Raw genomic sequence first — 15910 nt, 5'->3', positions numbered from 1 at the left:
GGGGTGATTCTTGCAGCTCTTGGGGTTCTGCTTCCAAGTCAGTAATGGCAACCTTTTACAACCAGGATAATTATCATCCCGAAGATCCCAGGGCATTTCAATGGGATCTGGAATGCCGCAGGGGGAAAAATTCTATATACAGTGAAAGCCACAACACGACAATTAACCCCGTAGTCCTAGGGCAGTGGTTCCCAAAGCCTGGAGCGCACAACTTCAGGAGGAACAAGGACACAGTGTTTATTTTAATAGACAGGTATTTATTTTTTCTTTTATGAGCGTCAGAAAAATAACTGACTTTCCATTATACGGTTTGGGGTTGAAGTTTCCGCCTTAAACAAACTGTATGGGGGGGGGGGAGACTCAGAGTCGGGTTTTGGAAAAACATTTAACATTCGGTAAATAGTACAGATGACAGGCGGACTGTAACGGTGCAGCGCGAGGGACGGAAGCTGGGGGACCCGGTCCTAAGTACAGCCCCTGGCCCGCTACCGTGGAGCGGAAAGGACCCAGAGCTAGGGCCCTGGAAGCCAGTAGGTTGCGGCGCTATGTCCGTGTAAGAACCTCGGGCACGGTTTCTCTCGCCCGGTTTTCCGGGCCCAGGGTGCGCTTCCATAAAATGGGCGAGGTGTCACACAAGCTGACATCTCGAGAACGCGCCCAGGGCGACAGCGCACCACAGGTTGCTTGGCGTGGGGACACTGACGCCGAGACCGGTGTCCATGACCCAGGTTCGAATCCCGCCAGCGCCACTGATTCGCCGAGCCCCTCCCGCCGCCCCCGCCCCTCTCCCCGGGCGAACCAGCGACTTCACAGACTGGTGCTCAGGGCGTTCTCGATCCTACAAAGACGACTCGGCGGCTGCGACCGCCGCGGGCCGCGCTGTCCACCTCAGCCCACAGACGGTCGCCAACTGGGCTCGGCCAGACCCGGGCCTGGGCCGGACCGGAGCCAGAGGCAGCCGCGCCCCGCACCGGGCATGCGCAGCTTCGCGCGCGCACCCGGAGAAGAGGCCTCGGCCGCGCGTCGAGCGGACCCTCCCGCCACAGCGCCCCCCAACCCCCAACTGCCTGCCCATCAGTCCTACGCCTCGGCGGACGGCCACCGCTTCCCGGCACTCACCGCTACCAGCGCGGCCGCCTCCCCGCCGCTCCTCCGCCTCAGACCCGCCGCTACGGCTTCGGCTTCAGCCCACCTGCCCGCCGTAGGACAAAGGCGCCACCAACCGACCAGCGCGGGCACGAGGCAATGGCGGCCGGGGCGGAGTGTGGAGGTGGGGGCAGAGGGCGCGCACGCAGCGGCGGCCGCGGCAGTGACGTAAAGAGCGTGCGGGTTTACGGCAGGGCTGAGTTGAGGCGTCCATCTCCTTGGCGACGAGGGGAAGTGGCGCACGGGCGGCGGTTGGGAACGCCAACGGTTGCCTAGTAACGGGGTCTCTGTGGAGCCCCGCAGAGGATTCTTCGGTCTGGCCTTTCCCTCATCGGTAACTGGGCCGACAGATTTAAGTCCCCCAATACCCTCGGTCCTGTCAGACTTAAAGCCCTGGACACCTAAGCACCTGCAGATCTGTGTATTGGAGAATCCGCAGTCTCCAAACCTGATCGCAAGGAACAAAGAGCAGAGAGGCTAAGAAAAAGCTGAATTTAAATTTACATTTAAATAGGCTGTGTATCCTATTAGTTTCACTGACAAGAGGCAAAAGGCTTCTAGAGATATAGTCGTGCTTCTTCTTGAGTTACTTCTTTGAGGAATACTCAAGGGCAAAACCAAATTTCCCTACAAAGTAACTGTCGACCGCGAAGCATGTAAAAATGTTGCTTTTTCTTTTCCGCGTTTAATCTAGAGTTTGTTACATGGAATGGAATTTGCTCAGTTGAAAATGCTCTCCATTAAAGCCATGGCTACATGAATAGCCTCGGGGAGCTTCTTAGATGCCATGGGGTCTCGGTCTTGTTTTCCCCCACCACCACCCCTGCAAATAGTATACAGATCAAGTAAAATGGTGGTTGTGAAATTTGAACATTGAGAGGCCTATTTTCTTTCTTCTTAAAATTGATTTTATTGAGCTCTACATAATTTTTCTCTGTTCCCCTCCCTTCCTCTCCCCTCCCCTTCAACCCTCTCCCGTGGTCCCCATGCTCCCAATTTACTCAGGCGATCTTTCTCTACTTCCCATGTAGATTAGATCCATGTATGTCTCTCTTAGGGTCCTCATTGTTGTCGAGATTCTCTGGGAGTGTGATTTGCAGGCTAGTTTTTGCTTTATGTTTAAAAACCACTTATGAGTGAGTACATATGATAATTGTCTTTCTGGGTCTGGGTCACCTCACTCAATATGTTTTCTAGCTCCATCCATTTGCCTGCAAATTTCAAATGTCATTTTTTTTTTCTGTGTAGTGCTCCATTGTGTAAATACACCACATTTTCTTTATCCATTCTTAGGTCGAGGGGCACTTAGGTTGCTTCCAGGTTCTGGCTATGAGTTGAGCACATGTCCTGTGGTATGACTGAGTATCCTTTGGATATAAACCCAAAAGTGGTATTGCTGGGTCTTGAGGAAGGTTGCTTCCTAATTTTCTGAGAAATCGCCACACTGATAACCAAAGGGGCTGTACCAGCTTGCATTCCCACCAGTAATGCAGGAGTATTCCCTTTACCCCACAGCATCTCCAGCATAAATTGTCATCAGTGTTTTTGATCTTGGCCATTCTTACAGGTGGAAGATGGAATCTCAGAGTTGTTTTGCATTTCTCTGGTGACTAAGGATATTAAACATTTCCTTAAGTGTCATTTTAGGTTCCTTTATTGAGAGTTCTCTGTTTAGGTCTGTACTCCATTTTTTATTGGATTATTTGTTCTTTTGATGACCAATTTCTTGAGTTCTTTGTATATTTTGGATATAAGACCTCTGTCTGATGTGGGGTTGGTGAAGATCTTTTCCCATTCTGTAGGCTGTCGTTTGGTCTTGTTGACAGTGTCCTTTGCTTTACAGAAGCTTTTTAGTTTCAGGAGGTCCCGTTTATTGTTTTTCTCAGTGTCTGTGCTACTGGGGTTATATTATATTATACTGTGGTCTTCTGTGCCAATGCGTTCAAGTGTATTTCCCACTTTCTCTTATGAGGTTCAGTGTGGCTGGCTTTATGTTAAGGTCTTTGATCCATTTGGAGTTGAGTTTTTTGCATGGTGATAGATATGGATCTATTTTTATTTTTCTACATGTTGATATCCAGTTATGCCAGCACCATTTGTTAAATATCTTTTATTTTCCATTTTATATTTTTTTGTTTCTTTGTCAAAAATCAGGTGTTCGTAGATGTGTGGATTGATATTCAGGTCTTCTATTCAGTTCCATTGGTCCTTCTGTCTGTTTTTATGCCAATACCAGGCTGTTTTCAGTACTGTAGCTCTGTAGTAGAGTTTGAAGTCAGAGATTGTGATGTCTCCAGAAGTTCTTTTATTGTACAGGATTGCTTTGGCTATCCTGTTGGGTTTTTTTTTTTTTTTTTTGCTTTTCCGTATGAAGTTGAATATCGTTTTTTCGAGGTCTGTGAAGAGTTTTGCTGGACATTGCATTGAATCTGTAGATTGCTTTTGGTAAGATTGCATTTTTACTATGTTAATTCTACCTACCCAAGAGCATGGGAGATCTTTCCACTTTCTGGTGTCTTCTTCAATTTCTTTCTTCAAAGATTTAAAGTTCTTGTCATACAAGTCTTCCACTTGCTTGGCTAGAGTTACTCCCGAGATATTTTATGCTATTTGTGGCTATTGTGAAGGGGGATGTTTCTCTGATTTATTTCTCAGCCCATTTATCATCTGTGTAAAGGAGGGCTACTGATTTTTTTTAGTTAATCTTGTATCCTGCTACATTACTGAAAGTGTTTATGAGTTGTAGAAGTTGCTTGGTAGAATTTTTGTGGTCGCTTATGTAAACTATCATTTCATCAGCAAATAGTGAGAGTTTGACTTCTTCTTTTCCAATTTGTATCCCCTTGATCTCCTTTTATTGTTTTATTGCTCTAGCTAGGACGAGAGGCCTATTTTCTTTGAATATCCACTTCTATGTCCAGTCTGCTCATTGACTCGCTATTTGTTGTATATCTGCCCTCAAAACTTGGTTTGGGGGTAAAAGCACATACTCTCAAGACCTGAGTTTATTCACACACACACACACACACACACACACACACACACACACACACAGAGAGAGAGAGAGAGAGAGAGAGAGAGAGAGAGAGAGAGAGAGAGATTGAGAGAGGAGAGGTAGGTTAAATGATAAGACAAAAAGTCATCTTTAATCCTAGCACTCAGGAGGCAGAAGCAGGCAGATCACTATGCATTCAAGGCCAGCTCCTACACATAAGGAGCTGCAGGCCAGCAAGGGAGACCCTGTTTCATAAAGTTTTCTTTTTAATTATAAAATAATTTTTTAAAAGACTCTGTGACTTGTTGTGTACCTACTTGCTAGGCACCATCCCTAGCAAGTAGAGACCCTCCTCTGTTCCCTTGGAAGGTAGAGACTAGTAGAAAGATAGACCAGGTTAAGAGAAACCACCCTAGGCTGTGCAACTGCACACTGAGGTATGTGCTGGGGGAGAAGTAAGCATTCTCAGCTAGAACCTAACCTTACACACAGGAGAAACAGTTGTAGAAATGATGATAAAATTGCATGAAATTAGAGATCAAAACAGAATCTGTCAATTAGGTTGTCCACGGACACTCATCCTTTCTTCTCTAAAATAGATCCCAAGGTATGGGGCTGGAGAGATGGCTCAGCAGTTGAGAATGTTTGCTACTCTTGCAGAGGACTGAGATTGAGTTCCCAGCACCTATATGTCAGCTCACAACTGTCTGTAATTCCATTTCCAGGAGATCTAATACCCAATTCTTGCCTATGCATGCACCACACACACATATAGCACACAGACATGCATTTAGGCAATACACCCATACACCTAAAAATAAATACTTAAAATACATCAAAAATTATAAAAATTTAGGGGCTGGAGAGATGGCTTAGTGGTTAAGAACATTGCCTGCTCTTCCAAAGGTCCTGAGTTCAATTCCCAGCAACCACATGGTGGCTCACAACCATCTGAAATGACATCTGATGCCCTCTTCTGTCCTGCAGGCAGACACACAGACAGAATATTGTATACATATAAATAAATAAAATATTTTAAAAAAATTATAAAAATTTTAAAAGAATCATGCCAATCATGTTATTTAGCCAAAGCATGGGCTAGGGTTTGGCACAGCTGGCAAAGTGTTTGCTTACCATGCAGGAAGCACTGGAATGCATCCCCACCACTGCATAAACTGGTGTGGTCTTGCAAGCCTATACTCCTAACTCTCAGGTTAAGGAAGGAGGATCAGAAGTTTGTGGTCATCCTCTGCCACACAGTGAGTTGGAGGCCAGCCTAGCTAACATAAGCAAAAGGCAAAATCACTCGATTTTAGAGGTATATAAAGGAAAAACAGACAAGATCTTTGTTCTTGGGGTGCACACAACCCATTAGGGAGCATAAGCACGTGCACCACCACTGCTTGGCTTACATGGTTTCTTTTATTAGTTGTTTTGGTCATGGTGTTTTTGGTAAGCATTGGATCTCCAGTTGCTGAGTTCCTCTGCTGCCGATGCAGTAAGCCAAATCAAACCAAATTAACAAATCCAGATTTAATAAGCAGGGCAATGCAAAGCCGAGCACTCCTGGGTGGCTCTCAGGAAGGCAAGAGAGAAAACATGACAGCACACATGGCAGATCAATGGGCCAAGTCTTAAATAGCCCATAGGCGCCAATGGCAGGGTTTCTAAGGCGGGGTCTAGAATGGGAAGAGTGAGGCTGGGCAGAGCTTCCCAACAGTTTCATCACAAAAGACATAGCTAAGACCTTGGTACTCAGAATGAAAGCTTTGTAACCTTGTGCTCAAATACGCTCCTTTGCCCATAAGCAACATTGTTCTTTGCAATAAAGAGTATCAGATCCGTGTATACCTGCTAACCCATCACTGGTAGACTCCAAAGTATGGCTGGTGAGTAAGATGAAAGTTGGTGATGGTGTCAAATGCATCTTTGATTTCAGTATGGTGGTGGTTTGATTAAGAATGGCTCCCATAGGCTCCTATGTCTGAATGCTTGGCTACCAGGGAGAGGCACTATTTGAAAGGATTAGGAGTGTGGCCCTAACACTAACAGGGAGGAGGTGTGTCACAGGGGGTGGGTTTTGAGGTCTCAAAAGCCCAAATCAAGCCCAGTGTGTCTCTTGTCTTCTGTTGCCTGCAGATTAAGATGTAGAACTCTCAGCTCCTTCTTCAGCACTGTCTGCCTGCACACTGCCATACTTCCCACCATGATGACAGTGGGCTAAACCTCTGAAACTGTAAGGCAACGTCAGGCTCCGGAATGTCACACTAGCCTTAATGTACCCTTTGTCCTCAGCATCTTCTGTTTAACATACATGAATCCTGTCAGAGAGTTTCCCAAGGGTATAAAACCTATGCAAAACTTGATTGGGAAAAATTCTGCACACTGTGATATTCCTTAATTGAGAATTTGCATTTGGCATTATCCCTCTGGAAGCTTAGTTAGGATGTTTTGGGATATGGAAATCAATTTGCTAAAGGTGTAAATTGGAGAGCAATAAAAAGGCCCTTGGCTAAGGGAGAGGGTCTCAGTCTGAGATGCTGAGCACTGCAGCTGGAAGGCTGGATTCATCCTTAAGGTGCCCTGTGTCTCCTTCCCACAGACCTGTCTGAACCCACACCCATCCTACAACAAGCCCCCAAAATAAATACTTTCCTCTTTAAGAGTCGCTGTGCTCGTGGTGTCTCTTCACAGCAGTAGAACACCCACAAGACACATGCATTGGATATATGCCCAGTAGTGGGATTGCTGGACACAGGCTCGTTCCCTTAACTTCCCGAGGAACCTCTAGATGACTTTCTATAACAGCTGTACTAATTCATGTCCCTATCAGCACCTCCCTCCTCTTTGCATCTTCATCTTCACCAACATCTGTTGGTGTTTGTCTTTGTTTGCTTGCTTCTGAAGCCTTGCTTCTGTGGCCCAGGCTGGCCTCCAGCTTGTGGTGATCTTGGTGCATCAGCCACCAAAGGGTTGAGGATCATTAGTGTGTTTTCTTCTAACTCCCCTGTTGTCAGAGTGCCCTGGAACATTGTGTGTCTGCAGGTCCACTGTCTAGGCAAAGGGATTAATCTCTCTTATATGCAGTTCTCAAAGGGCTCACAGGACTAATAGAAGCCAAAGCAATCCGCATTTCTTAGCACTGGCCTTAGCAGGGATTCCTGGACCGTGGAGCTGTATGACAGAGGTGAGGAGAACCCATGGAGACTGGGGAAGAAGGAGCAGCAGCCCCACTCAGCTGGCTGCACAGACTAGAAGCCGCCTGCCTATGCTGCCCTTAGGCTGGCAATGGGGCGACTCTAGTCAGTAACAGATCTCCGTTGTTTTAAATTCCTTGGCTCAAGTTTACAGGTAGAGTTTGCCATTTGTGAAGACACAGTGGATGAGAACACAAGGTACGGGATCAGAATGGCCCATGTGCATCTCTCTCCTCCACCACTTTGCAGCTGGGCAAACTGGAGCTTGTGCTTGAACCTTTCCTGAACCTCATCTGCAAACAGGGAGTAAGAGTATTGCATGTTATGTTCAGCTGAAGTAAGGGTAGGTGTGATGGTTTATATGTGAAATGTCCCTCACAAGCCATGTGTTTGAACACTTGGTCCCTAGCTGGTAGTGCTGTATGGGGAGGTTATGGTGGTCCCTAGCTGGTGGTGCTGTATGGGGAGGTTGTGGTGGTCCCTAGCTGGTGGTGCTGTATGGGGAGGTTATGGTGGTCCCTAGCTGGTGGTGCTGTATGGGGAGGTTGTGGTGGTCCCTAGCTGGTGGTGCTGTATGGGGAGGTTGTGGTGGTCCCTAGCTGGTGGTGCTGTATGGGGAGGTTATGGTGGTCCCTAGCTGGCGGTGCTGTATGGGGAGGTTGTGGTGGTCCCTAGCTGGTAGTGCTGTATGGGGAGGTTATGGTGGTCCCTAGCTGGTGGTGCTGTATGGGGAGGTTGTGGTGGTCCCTAGCTGGTAGTGCTGTATGGGGAGGTTATGGTGGTCCCTAGCTGGTGGTGCTGTATGGGGAGGTTGTGGTGGTCCCTAGCTGGTAGTGCTGTATGGGGAGGTTATGGTGGTCCCTAGCTGGTGGTGCTGTATGGGGAGGTTGTGGTGGTCCCTAGCTGGCAGTTATGGAAGCATTTGGGAGAAAGGGGCTAGATGGAGATGAGGAACAATCCCTGCATCCTTTAAATTCTAACCCACCAAAATCTGAGAAGCAGAAGCCTCACACTCCTACTGCTGCCATCATGCATTCTCTTCTGTAATGGACTGAAATCCCCCTGTAACCGTGAGCTGTAACTAATCCCCCCCCCCCGCCAGTTGCTTCTCTCAGGCATTTGCTGGGGACAGGAGGAGGGAGAGAGAGGCAGGGTATTGGTTGGTCCTGGGAAGCAAGCAGCTTCTAGAAGCTAAAGGAGGCAAGGGGAGAGATGTTCCCACAAACCCCATGGGAAGAAACACAGCCCTTCTGATTTTTTTTAACTTTAGACTTTATTATCTACAGAAACATGATATATTTTTCATATAAGTTTTAATTTGACTTACTTCTTCCACTTTAATAATTAAATATTTAATTAAAATTGATCTTGACATGCCAGAGGCCAGTCTCATTAGATTTCCTCTCTTCTCTCCTTAAGTTATTTAACACCAAATAACACTTCAAATGATTTTTGTATATATTTATTTTGGGCGAAGGGTTGAAACAGGGTTTCTCTGTGTAGCCTTGGCTGTCCTGGAACTAGCTCTAGACTAGAACTAGCTAGACCAGGATGGCCTCAGACTCACAGAGATTTGCCTGCCTCTGCTTCCTGAGTGCTGGGATCAAAGCCATGTACCACCACCTCTCAGCTGTGTGTGTTCATTTTTGAGACACCATTTTCTGTTCTCTTGATTGACCTTGAATTCACCATGGTGCCAAGGATGGCCTTGAACTCTTGATCATTTTGCCTCTTCTTCCCGGGTGCCAGAATTATAGATGTACACTATCATGCTTAGCTCACCCTGAGCCAATTTTACCTTTCTTCTTTACCATATAATATTCTATTCTATATAGAACAGTAAGTTCAGGACTATCCACTGCTATAGTAATGTCTATGTTTTGATTACTATCACGCTTGATAGAATGTGTTTAATCTGTCTGTAGAGCCATGTGAAATGTACTTGCAAAACATTTTTTTTTGTTTTTTTGAGACAGGGTTTCCCTGTAGTTTCTAGAGCCTGTCCTGGAACTAGCTCCTGTAGACCAGGCTGGCCTCGAACTCAGAGATCCGCTTGCCTCTGCCTCCCGAGTGCTGGGATTAAAGGTGTGCGCCACCACCGCCCGACCTTGCAAAACATTTTTAAAAATTACAATTAATAAGAGTCTGTGTTGCTCAGATGACCAAGTTAATCCATTCAATGCCCTGTCATCAGCAAATCTCAAAAGATCCAGCTCTCCATTTGTCTCTGTACTGGAACATGTAAAGAGAGTATATCAGGCCAGGTGGTGGTGGCACAGGTCTTTAGTCCCAGCACTTGGGAAGCAGAGGCAGGTGGATCTCTGTGAGTTCAAGGCCAGCCTGGTCTACAGAGCTGGTTCTAGGGCAGCCAGGAATACACAGAAAAACCCTATGCTGTGGGATAATGTTCTTATACCCTGTAAAGATTTGTCACTCCTATTAGTTTAATAAAACACTGATTGGTCAGTAGCCAGGCAGGAAGCATAGGCAGGGTGACCAGACTAAGAGAATTCTAGGAAGAGGGAAGACAGAGAGAGACAGTCATTATCCAGAAGCAGAGGGAGCAAGATGAGAATGCCTTACTGAAAAAAGGTACTAAGTCATATGGCTAAACATAGATAAGAATTATGGATTAATTTAAGTTTTAAGAGCTAGTTAATAATAAGCCTAAGCTAATAGGCCAAACATTTTATAATTAATATAAGCCTTTGATTTTCTTTGGGGCTGATGGATGCAGAACCATTCATGGCAGAAGCTTCTGACTACAATCCTATCTTAAAAAGAAATCCTGTCTTGAAAAACCGAGAGAGAGAGAGAGAGAGAGAGAGAGAGAGAGAGAGAGAGAGAGAGAGAATAGTCAGACAGAAAGATGGAAGAATGAAAGAAAATGACAAAGAATAAGACAAGGCAGCTATACTGTGGTTCCGTATTTCTGAAAGATTCTGATTTGGGGAGCCTGAGGTAGAGTCTGAGAATGCCTTCATGTATATGTGTGTGTGTGGTATATGTGTGTGTACATATATGTGTACAGGTCCATGCTTGTGTGTGTGTGAGACCCAAAGTCAATGTTGAGTATCTTTATTATTGTTCACCTTATTAGTTTTTGATACAGGGTATCTTACTGAAACTGGAGCTCACCAATTAGGTAGGCTGGCTGGCCAGCAAGTCCCAGGGATCCTTTTGACTCTGCCTCCATGTGCTGGAATCACAGGTGTATACTGCCATGATTGGGTTTTTGTATGAAGGTTGGGGATCTGAACTCAATCCCCATGCTTGTACAGAAAACACTTTAACCACTGAGCTATCTCCTTTTCCCCAACCCCTTTTATTTTGAGAGAGGGTCTCCCTGAGTAAACCAAACCTCAAATCAGAGATCGTGCCTCAGGCTCTCAAGTGCTGGCATAACAGGTATGCATCATCATCCTCCACAAGTATCTGCATTTTAATTTTAAAAAGCTCTCCCATGTTTGCAAGTCACCGGGCTGGGTAATTAAAATTGCAAAGATAAAACACACACACACACACACACACACACACACACACACACACACACACACAAAAACCATTCACCATATGTCATCATCTCTCTGGCTCCTGTAAATGGAGACTTCTGTCCTGCTTGATTCCACAGCTGTCTTTAAAATAATCACTCAAAGGCTTGGTATTAATTACAAGCCATTTCATCTATTGCTCAGACTTATTACTAACTAGCTTTTACAACTTAAATTAACCCATTTCTACTAATCTATATTTTGCTACATGGCTTCATCCTGTTGCTCCAGCAGCTCGCTGGCATCTCCCTTAACTTTACCCTTCTTCTCCCTGTATCTCTGTTTGGATTTCCTGCCTGGTCTATCCTGCCTTGCTATAGGTCAAAGCAGGTTCTTTATTAACCAATGGTAATAAAACATATAAACATCATACAGAGCGGTTATCCCACAGCTGGGTTCTTTGCAGATAACCCAAATTGATCATATCAAATGTCCCTTCTGAAGTTTTCGTCTGGATAATTGGTTGACTCAGTAGAAATGGGATGAAGATGAACATTTCAGATTAAAAACCCAATGGTGAAAACACCGTTTCCTTCTTATCCATAGTTTCTTGGAATCAGAAGATCTAACTCAGAGTCAGTGGCTGCCTCAAGTGACAGGGGGCAATTGGGGCATCTGTGGGCTGGGCAGGTCTCCACATGGCCCTGGAGTCTCCACATTGGTTATTCACATGCCCAGTCTGGGCTTCATGGACCCTAGGGCAGTCTTGCTGTTTACACACAGTTCAGGGCTCCAAGAGAGCAGCCGAAAGAAACCAGAGAGGCACGAGCTACATAGCGTTCTGTGACGGAGTTCGAGGAATCATACAAGTACGGACAGCTTCAAGCAAGGAAAACATACATTCTACATCAGAATGGGAGGAATGTCCAGACCCCGTTCTGGGATGAGCACAAAGTCTTGGGGAAGGGCTGTGACTCTCTCTGAGAAACGCGGTCTGCACAGTTGAATCACCTCAGTCTCACAGTTGATGATTTTGAGCCTGTCCCTCGGATCTCTCCATGTCATCATCTAGTCTATGCTGTTGGCATTGCTGGCTTGGCCCATTCCATATAACCATAGGAATGTATTTGTGCATGCATCACTATTTTTGAGGCACGTTCTCACTGTGTACCTATGGTTGGTCTGGAACTTACCATATTTAATTCAGGGTAGCCTTGAAGTTATAGATATCTGCCTGCCTCTGCATTCCAAATGCTGGGATTAAAGGCTTGTGCTACCACACTGGCTGGGATATTTTTGCAAAATGCGTCTGTTCCCATTTCTAGGATTAACATAAAGCTGTCTTCAAGGTCCTCTGAAATAGGTCCCCTTTCTGCCTTCTTGCTTATTTGAGGCCACTGTCTTCTATGTTTTCAGTCTGCAATTCCAGCTGTCCCATTGGGCCCAACACACACCATGTTCTTTGTACTTCAAGGTTTTTGCGTGTCTCATTCTCTCAGTCCCATTTCTGCTTCTTTCTCCTTCCTTTCCTCCTTCACTTTCCACTCTCTAAGTCCAGCTAATTCTAAAGGTTTAGACCTCAGCTCTTGCGCTCTGTGTAGAGAGGCTGTATAACCACGTAGCTAGGCCAGCAGACTATTGCTTAGTACCTAGGTTCAGACCTTCGCGTTCCCACTTAGTACTGTGTGACCTTGGGTGCAATACCCTAATCTCTTCAGATCTGAAACAGGCAAAACACTTAATACTCAGTGGGTCATTTCCAGCCTGTTACTTCATGCTACCACCTCATCTGTGACTTTGGGCTCACTGCCGAGGACAGAGGGGTGCTAAATAAAACATAAGGCCTTTGGCGTGCGGTTCATGAACATGAATGTCTTCATTGACTGGAAGTAAGCCTTTCTCTTTATTGTGAATCGCTGCTCTGAAGGGAGACCTCCTCCACAGCTGCAGCTGGCTCCAGAACGCCACATGTAACCTTAATCTGCCCTTTGTCTTCAGTACCTTCTGCTTAACATACATGGATCCTGTCAAGAGTTTTCCGAGGGTACGAAGCCTACCCAAAACTCAATTGGGAAAAATCCTGCACACTGTGATATTCCTTAATTAAGAATTTGCATTTTGCATTGCCCCTTTGGAAGCTTAGTTAGGATGTTTTAGGGAAATGGGACATCAACTTGCTAAAGGTGTAAATTGGAGAGCAATAAAAAAAAAAGGCCCTTGGCCCAGGGAAAGCGTCTCAGTCCCAGAGAGGCTGAGTCCCCCTGCAGCTGGAAAGGCTAGGTTCATCCTGAAAGTGCCCTGTAGCCTCTTCCGGCCACGAGTGAAGCCATACCTGTTCTGCAGCCCTGCTTCGTTTCCAACAGAGGTTGGCCGTTTCTGCTTCTTTGTGAGACTGGGACTGAGCCTGCTAGGGCTTCAGACATGCTAGGCAAGCTCCCCAGTACTGAGCTACATCCTCAGTTCTCTTTGGGCGTCTGACTCTGAGACAGGGTCTCACTAAATTGCCCAGGCTGTCTTTGAACTCTCTCTGTAGCTCTGATTAACTTTGACCTTCTGATCCTCCTACCCGGCCTCTTGAGTGAGTGGCAGGGATGACAGCCTATGCCAGTAGGCTTGGCAGCTGCGGGTATCTTCTTGTATCACTGCTCACACTTGTCCTTTCTTTGTGATGATGGAGGACTTGCCACTAGATCTGTTATTTAATTAAGTAATGAACAAACAGAGTGCTAACTGTGTTACATGCTTGTTGTCAATAGTTTGATGATTTTATGTCTGTATAATTGCTTTTCTTCATGACACCATTATGTTATGATATTAGACTCCACTGGGAGAAATCAGGGACTTAGACTCAATTCAAATTTAGATTAAATAAATTTATTCTTACTGCTGGCAGAGGGACGGCAGCCTCAGAGCCAATACAGCATGCCCTGCACAAGGCAGTTAAGGCGGGCATCAGAAAGGTGTGCATTATAACTAACCATGGAATCCACAGCTAGGCAGGAGCAGTGCTTTCTTTCCCTCAGGTGTTTCTTACTTTCCTGCGATATAGTAATACAAAGACATTTCATCTCTTTCCCATCGCGATAAGCAGGTTTTACAGGAGCAAAGGCAGCTTTTAATGATTTTCACAGCCCATTCATTATCTTCTTCTCATCTCACCTGCAGACCACTAGGCTCTCCCAGACATCCCAGAGCAAGGTCAACTGTAGCACAAATTATAATTGGTCTTAATAAACAAAACCGGAGTCAGATATTAGGGGGTGGAAGCTGAAGGCTCTGAGAAGCAGTGTGGTCAGTCACTACAGAGACCTTTTACCTCTACCAAGGCTCAGACCGAAGGGGCCATCCTGCCCTCAGACTGTCTCCTCAGACTGCATCCTTAGTCTGCACTGAGCTCTTGTCTCCTCCTACCTGATATTCCTCTCTCTGCCAGCCATATCATTCCTGTCTCCGCCTCCCTAGTGCTGGGGTTAAAGGCGTGGGATTTCAATTGCTGGGATCACCTTTGTGTGAGCTGTTTCTCTTTTAGACAGATTCAATCTCTTGTAGCCCAGGGTGGCCTTGAACTAACTGACTCTGTCTCCCAAAACCTGAGATTAAAGGTGTGTGCCACCACTGCCTAGCCTCTAGTGGCTTAGCTCTGAACTCTGATCTTCAGGCAAGCTTTATTTGTTAAAACACAAACTATCACATCCAGCTCTGAAGGGATGGATGGCTCCGTATTAAGTTTCTTTAGTCATCACAGGGGACCTGTGTAAATTATTACTCTGGTCTGAGTACTCTAATGACTGGGGTGGAGTAGTTCATTTCTTGGCAGGCAATAAGACAGTGCCATCAGGTTAGGGCTGTCTGTCATGTCCCCACTGTGTCTTATTCCTTGGAAAATATATTTCTAAGAAGGGTCCATTGACTTCTCCAGGCAGTCAGAGGAAGCCAAAGCCCACAAACACTTAACAACTTGGATATAAAGAAAGCCATTGATGTTCGGAGACAGGAACTCTCTTGGGGTATATGAAAGAGCGAGGGAGCTCTTTGGGGCAGGAACTTTGCTGAGCACTTGATATATATACCCTTACTTAGTGCCCTTTAACTGCCTAAAACATAGATATTACAATCCCACTTTCTGGATGAGAAAGTTGAGTCTCAGAGGAGCAGATAATTACCCAAGCGCATAAGTTGGTCTACTTGTGGTGGGGTCCTTGCTCTTGATATTTCCCATATAGTGACTCTTCCTTCCATTTTATAGATATGCAAACTGAGAATCAAAGATGTGAATTCATTTTGTTCCCTCCCACACACATTGTGAAGTATTATAGTCAGCATTCGAACCCACGTCTTTGAGACTTCAAAGCCCCCTTGTTGTACTGTGTGCCTTGTGGAGTTTATGGAAATGGGTGAGTTGGTGGTCAGCCCTGCCTGCGGCTCCAGCAAATGTGACCCTGTGGAGCCACAGGCCTGAGCAGGGAGCATCCTGGCTCATGGGAAATGCACACTAGCATACAGAGAACTCCATTAGCCCCCATTGTTTAGACGAGAGAGTCAAAAGTAGGAAGTGAGGGATAAAAGAATTCCCAAGTAGGAAGCTCTCTGTTGGGCTCCTGCTGAAACAGAAAGCAGCATTATTTCGCAAGCATTAATGATGAACTCCGCGAGGATGAAAGCAGTCTTGTGACCTGTGAATGTAACGAGATGAAAATGAGGTAATGTGATGTTTTATAACGATAGAGGTTCTGAGAAGCTGGGAATTGTCTCAGCATGAACACTCCGTGGAAGAGGGAACAATGGGAGCCATCTGGAAGCAAATCTCTATTCAGCTGTATTTATAGAGGTATTCATCTTGTCTTTCAGTTCAGGGGTCACCAAGGCGCTTGTCTCACCTTGCAGCGTGTATGAAAATACGGCGCTTGTCACAGTTCCCACTGCTTCCTTCCGTGGAACCTGTCACATACAAAGAAGAGAGGCAGAGCCCTCCAAAGAGGGGCGTGAATAGCTCAGGCTAAGACAGAAACGAGGAGGCAAGAGAGCAGGGGGAAGAGAAGAGCTGAGAGGTTTTGTCCACCACCGCCCAACCCCTTTCTCTA

The 15910-nt window shown here is 45.9% G+C and overlaps 1 protein-coding gene across 2 annotated transcripts in view; it reads right to left on the bottom strand.

Annotated features, from left to right (window-relative positions):
- Ncoa5 (nuclear receptor coactivator 5) overlaps nt 1-1253 on the bottom strand; it is a 33406-nt gene extending 32153 nt beyond the window's left edge. For both annotated transcript variants that reach the window (XM_038330897.1, XM_038330898.1), the window contains exon 1: nt 1120-1253. The gene's annotated coding sequence lies outside the window, so the exon portion shown is untranslated. The remainder of the gene's footprint in view (nt 1-1119) is intronic.
- Between the last annotated feature and the right edge of the window lie 14657 nt (nt 1254-15910).

The sequence above is a fragment of the Arvicola amphibius genome, chromosome 5, assembly GCF_903992535.2.
Source record: "Arvicola amphibius chromosome 5, mArvAmp1.2, whole genome shotgun sequence".
In the NCBI taxonomy this organism is placed as follows: Eukaryota; Metazoa; Chordata; class Mammalia; order Rodentia; family Cricetidae; genus Arvicola; species Arvicola amphibius.
Note: the sequence above shows the minus strand (reverse complement) of the source record. Positions and strands in the feature narration are given on the sequence as shown.